Genomic DNA, 6,161 nt, shown 5'->3' with positions numbered 1-6,161 from the left:
GGCCACGCTGCACCAAGGTGAGGTCCGATGCTGCCTTGCAGAGCAGGACCTGGATTTCCTTCCAGGGGAAGGGGAGCAGCAGTGCACGTGGCCGGCTACAGCAGGACCCAGCAGCATGTGCCGTGTCAGATGAGCAGACAGAAAACCAGAGGCTTCCCGCAGCCCTGCTGCTGGGAAATGCTCTCACCATAGCTCGCCCCGACGCCTTTGGCTCCGCGGAGGGCTGGGTGCCTGCTCAGGCTCAGGGCACTTCCCCTCTTTGAGAGCTGCCACCCCAGGTGGGTTCCCCTCCGCTTCTGTTAATCGTCTCAGTAGCCAGCCCCAAACAGTCTGGAATTGATAAAATAAAATAAAATAAAATACCGAGTGGTTCAGGGCAGGGAGAAAAACTTGCAGACAACAAAAGGCAGGGCCAGAAGGAGAATCCATCCCTTCGTCCTGCAGACAAGGTGCTGGTGCGGCAGGGATCCTCGGCTGGCCCAGGTATGCAGCCGGGATTTTTTTAATGCTTCGCAGGCGTAGCGGGCCCATACATCAGCACGCCTTGCCAAGGGAGCTGGGCTAATGAGGGTGATTTATGCAGCGGTCACTAATGGCTGACCCGGGCTTCCATCAATCTCTCCTGGAGGTTTCTGAGGACGGAGGGAGATTACAGCTTTACCGCCAGGAACAGGGGGACGGTGCCGTGCCAGCGTCCACACCCCGGGGGAAAAACCCATCAGGGTGCCCCCAGCTCCCCTCTGCTGCTGTCTGTTGCCACCATGCACAGCGGGGATCTTGATCCAGGTTGAAACCCAGGTCCATTTGTTCAAGCTGCAGAGAGATGAAATCCTCAGGAGTGAGCGAAGGAGTGAGGCACGACCTGAGAAACCCCCCGGGGGGTGCTCCTGCTATGGGATGTTGTGGCACAGACCTTACAGGGGGCACCATGCTGAGGCAACCAGCTAGTGTACGGCAAGGAGTGTTATTAAAATAAACCACACTGAGCCAGCAGGGCTGCACAAACTCCGAGCAGCAGAGGAATGGTTAACTTAACCAAAGCCAAAACAAAAACAAAAACAAGAAGGTGAAAAGGGAGATACAGGAGGATAAAAGGGCTATCACGGGTGTCAGCCTGAAAGGAAAAGAAACAGAGGAGAGGAAAGGAATTCGCTTCCCCAGAAACCACAAGTGGCTTGAAGAAATTTGTGAACTGAGGGACCGCAGCCTGCCGAGGTGGCACGTCCCCAGCAGGGCCACAAGCTGACCGTGGTGGCACGTCCCCAGGCGGCACAGTGACTGTGCCACGCAGACACAGCGCCAGCAGGATGGGTGCTCGGGAAGGAGCAGAGACTTCTTGGCAGGAGATGCTCAAGCAGGAGGAGGAGGAGGTGGCCGGCCTCGGCGACGCAGGTCTGCAAGTGACACCTGAGTAATAACGGCAGCAGCTTTCTCCTTGGCCTGTGATCATTATTCAGCACATTGGCTCCAAATGGAAGCCGGGGGCACTTCGGATGCGCCCAGCTCCTGCCTCGTCTTCTCACGTGCAGGCTGCCTCCTCGGCTCGCCGCGGTGGGAAGGAGATAAATGATGCCCTGGATGGATGGGGAGGAGAAGCGCTCAGCTCAGGGACCGCTGCTCCTCACCACAACATTAAATTTGGCCTGACGGGCTGGGAATAGATGAGGCTCCAGACAGGCAGCATCCTGCCTTCAAGGTGATGCCTCTACCCTTGAACACCACAGCGGACAGAAAGGCACTGCCGGGGATGGGAGCTCTGTACCCACAGCATCATTTGGGGCTTTAAGGTGAAATATTGGGAACAAGGGGAGCAAACCCACGGGCAGGGGGTGCTGAGTGTGTCCGGGATGGATGCGGCTCTGTCCCAGGCTCTGCTCAGCTGAGCACCGTGGGCGCTGGCCATCAGCGCTCTGGCACGGCGCTCTCCTCTTGGCACTGTCCCCCTCCTATGAAACGCATTAAATATTTAGCGGAGCGCTGAAGCTGTCCGCCTCCATGCCAGGCAGGAGCGTTAGCTATTGGGAAGCGATCCCTTCCCTGGCACCGGGAAGGGTGAAATATGTATTGAAAGGAGGAACCGCTCCAAGAGGAAAGACAGGGAGACAACTTTGTTGTCCCGGCCAAATTCTAGCCTGCCAACTTCTGCTTCTCTAAAATGCTGCCTGCATTTTCAATAAATAACAAAAATCAAAACAAAACCCAATCCCCTCCATTCCTGCCTGAAATGCTTCTGCAGCGGGCTGTGTAAACACCTGCCACAGCCACCCCAGCCGCGGCTGCGTGTCATTGTTGGGCGAATTGATCTTTGCGTATAGCTTGCACATTTGTCTGTAAAGCTCATTAAGATCCGGCAAGATGAAAGGCAGCACAGAAATGTAAGATCATTATCGTTATCAAAAGAAACACAGAAAACTGCTGCTATAGAGGCAGATTTGTTTCCATATAGAAAGCTGTTCAAAGTTCTCCAAGACACTCTTTAATAAGATGGCTGTTATGTGAATAAACTTCAAGAGCTTCTCTCACGCTGGGGAAAACTTCCAAGGCCCTGTTTGCCTTTCACGTCCATTTCATAAATTCTCCTCGCCGTTCCTGGCAGACGGGAGGTGGTTTTGGTGAGGCGGAGCCCGGCCCTCCCGACAAGGGCCACGGTGCTTCGTAGCCGATCTCCGTGCCTGCCCCGAACGGCTGCAGGATCTGGCTGATGGGGATGTGGACGCAGCGAATCCGTTCCTGCCTGGAGGAAGGAGAAGAGTTAAACTCGCTCGAGGCACCATCTTTTCCAAGAAGAATCAGTTCTTCCCACACGGGGTCATTTCTTTCTTGAAACCAGCCTCCCTTTTATCCACGAGAAAATCTGCTCGTAATTACCGACCAAGGAAGAAGGGGCTTCTGGAAATATTCATCTGCAGCTGAGCCATTTTCACCCTGGCACTGGTGGAGCGAGCCTTCCCCGCTCCCATCTGTCGCCTTCACGGCACTGCCAGCCGGGCTGTGGCACCCAGCGCCGTGCTCGGCCAGGACTGTGACACTGGGGGGGTCCCCGGTCGGGTACGGGGGGCCAGGACCCATCGTGGCACAGAGCCAGAGCAGAGGATGCCACCGGGCCAAACCTGCCTTCCCCTGCAGGTTCTGATGGGATCCCAGCTCCTTCTGCAGGGAAACATCCGCAGCTTCTCCCCGTGGGGTATCCTTCCCTCTCTAACTGCATCCCATTTACATCGCCAGGAATAAATCAATCTGCTTCGTGGTGCCTACACCTTCAAATATTTATAGACTGTTATTATACTTTTCACTCCCTCCCTATACACACATGCCCTTTCCTTTAAACGTCTCTTCACCAAACTATGTCTATTTAGTTCTTTTAATCCTTCCCCATAAATCTGCCCTGATCCACTCACTGCACCCTGTCCATTTATTTCCGTTAATGAGAGGCTCAGCAAAGCTCCCCGCAGCGATGGCCAGGCCAGAGCTGCCCAGGAGGGGGCTGTTATCGCCTCCCCCCCCAGCACAGCACCTCGGGGACCACAGCCCCAAGGTGCTTTAGCCCCGAGCATCCCCCCGTCCCCTACCGCAATGCTCAGCTCTGTTCCCCAGCCAGACTTCTGCTTTCTGTCTTCTTCGGATTTTGCTTTTTTTTTTTTTTTTTTGCCTTTTTTTTTTTTTTTTAACCCAACTGCAAATGACAAAACTGCGAGCAGCTCCCAGACAACTTGCAAACCCAGAAATGAGCTATTTCTGGTGACTGAATTTAAACTTCCTTTCTTATTTGCAAATTGCCTGTGAGCAGATTGCGAGTAGCAGGCATCCAGAAGCTGGGGAAGGCTGCGAGTTGAGATTCGGATGCCCCACGTGGGCTCCTTCCCTTTCTCAGTCTGCTGAGCCCCGAGCCACCAGGAGCAGCAGCCCCGCTCCCCAGGACTCTGTGCTCAGCATCCCCTTTTGGCAGCCAGCCTCCAGCCTCTCCTCCAGCTCGGCTGCTCCTCTGGGCGCACCGATGTGCCGGATAGCAAGCACCAGGAGCGTGGGAGACCTGGTAGGGAGAAGATATTCTTCTCCATCAGGACTTGGAGGAGCTGGCCCTGCCTGGCTGAGCTGCGTGGATGGTCCTTGCCCTGCAGCAGCCTCCTCGAGGGGCTCTGCACCCCTGCCTGGGCCGGGTGCTCGCTGCCTGGATGGGGACAGGGACAGGGACGGGGACAGGGACGAGCCCTGCTGCACATCCCCAGGCACGAACCTGCTCAGCTCGGCTGCCCCGCTGAGGCTGCTCCTGTGAAATTTGGCTCCCGGACAGGAAAACAAAGTTATTCTTTAAAAACAGTATAAAAGAAGGAAGAAAAGGGCTGCTGAACTCAGCACATTTCCCATTGCCAGGTGGGGCCACAAGCAGAGCTGCGAAACCTACGTGAGGTTAAAATTTGCCGTGATGAAGCTGCGTCAGGCAACGACCCCCCAGCACCTAGAGCTGGCTGAGGCTGCAGCAGAGTATCCTGTCCTCCATCCACCCCTTACCCTGCTTTTGGGGAGGGCTGACTGCCCTGAATTCTCCAGGGGGTGACAACGGGCCACCCCACATCCCCCAGCAGACAATCAGAGGGTGAGGGGCAGGGTGAGGCTGTGTTACCCATCTCAGCCTTCCCACTATTTTCATCTGTGGCCAGGCAAGCTCGTGTATCTTTTCCATACCAAAACCTTCAACCTCCACCGCAGTGATTGCTTTCTCATTCCCTTCTTCCCTGGATCCAACAAAGCCTTCCTCCTGGCAGCAGCTCTTCCTCCTTCCAGACCCCCAGCTATCTCGTGAAGCTCCTCCATCCCAAAGGGAATGGACCCAGGCAGGTCTCTTCCAAAAGTAATTGAGGACCCTTCTGCAAGGAAAAGCTCCCCAGCCCACCTGCAGCTCCTGACCTCCACCTCTCTCTGCAAAGAGGGAAAAACCAGCCTCCAGCCCCTCATTTCGGAGCCACCCCCCGTTCCCAGCCAGCCTCCCAGCACTTGGCCACCTCTGCGCCTCCCACCCAGCAGGTGCTGCTTTGTATCGCCACGCAAAGCCCGGCTCAGCTGCAAGCCCTTGTGAGATTAAAGCAACTTCTCTCCCATTAAACTCCTTTCTGTGATCCTCTGCAAGTTCCGGGGCTTGCAGCCATGTGAGCAGAGCCCACGTCCTGGGCTGTTGTTCACCTCCAGGGTGTCTCTGCAGAGCCAGCACCACGTTTCTGCCCCTTGCTGCCACCCTGACCAGCGTCCCTCTGAGCCCTTCCCCAAGAGGGGAATTTCAGGGAGATGGGCACGAGGGGCTCGAGCGAGCGGGGTACCCCTGTCCGGGCACGAGCTGCTCCCTGGGTGCCCGACCCCCAAACGAAGGGGCTGTAATTATCCTTTGGCCCTCGCACAAATTGCTCATTGACTTGGAGCGCCGAGTGCTGACGCGCTGGCTCAGTTTGGAATTGGGGTTTAAATCAAAGAGCTTCCCTCCAGGGATCTGGGGGAGATGGAGACAATTAGATTTGAGCCCTGAAGTTTTACAAGTCTAATAAATTTCCTGGTAGCCTCAGGCTGCCGGGCTGCCGTGCAGGAGCCAGGCGAGAGACCTTGGTGAGTGAAAGCAAACATTTCTCAAGGCAGGAAGCCACAACACGGATCTTCCATCCCCAGCCAGGGGCTGGCTCCTTGGCCCCATGTCCTGCTGGGCTGGCAGCTCCACGGCTGGGCTGATGGGGACACCAGGACTGGCCCAGGGGAGCAGGACTTCTGCTGGAGGAGCTGAGAAAAGGGCATCTCCTCAACTGTGCTTCGTGCAGAACCACCAGGAAAGGGGGCATGGGGAGAGGTTATGGAGATTGGAGATGTTGGCACCATGGCAGCAAGCACCCGGGGGAGGCCAGCACTGGGCAGCCCTCACCCCTCGGGGGGCACAGCCTCACCGGCTCGCTATCCTGCCAGGGATGCTCTTCTTCTAACCAGGCAGGGCCCCACATCCACCCCACCCTTGCTCCAGCAATGCTGATGGAGAAGAGGATGGAGAAGGAAGACCCCTTTCTGCAGGAACCCTGGCTCCTGGGAGCCCCGCAGCAACCCATCAGCACGGCGATCCCTGGTGGTGTCGGGACGTGTGGGGTCCCCTGCCATGGGCAGCTGAATGGGAGCAGCCATGAGGACCCCCT

At 56.5% G+C, this 6,161-nt stretch overlaps 1 long non-coding RNA gene across 3 annotated transcripts; it reads right to left on the bottom strand.

Moving 5' to 3' along the window:
• Positions 1-462: 462 nt before the first annotated feature.
• LOC137863837 (uncharacterized) lies at positions 463-4,991 on the bottom strand. 3 transcript variants are annotated; one of them, XR_011101182.1, is made up of 3 exons: positions 4,403-4,991; positions 4,235-4,306; positions 463-2,734 (listed from the first exon to the last, which is right to left on the bottom strand). It is a non-coding gene; the product is annotated as an uncharacterized lncRNA (long non-coding RNA). The 3 variants fall into 3 exon arrangements; XR_011101183.1 differs by having other exon boundaries at positions 4,235-4,398; positions 4,510-4,991; XR_011101181.1 differs by having other exon boundaries at positions 4,235-4,991.
• Positions 4,992-6,161: the final 1,170 nt, after the last annotated feature.

Source organism: Anas acuta, chromosome 13 (genome assembly GCF_963932015.1).
Source record: "Anas acuta chromosome 13, bAnaAcu1.1, whole genome shotgun sequence".
Classification (NCBI taxonomy): Eukaryota; Metazoa; Chordata; class Aves; order Anseriformes; family Anatidae; genus Anas; species Anas acuta.
Note: the sequence above shows the minus strand (reverse complement) of the source record. Positions and strands in the feature narration are given on the sequence as shown.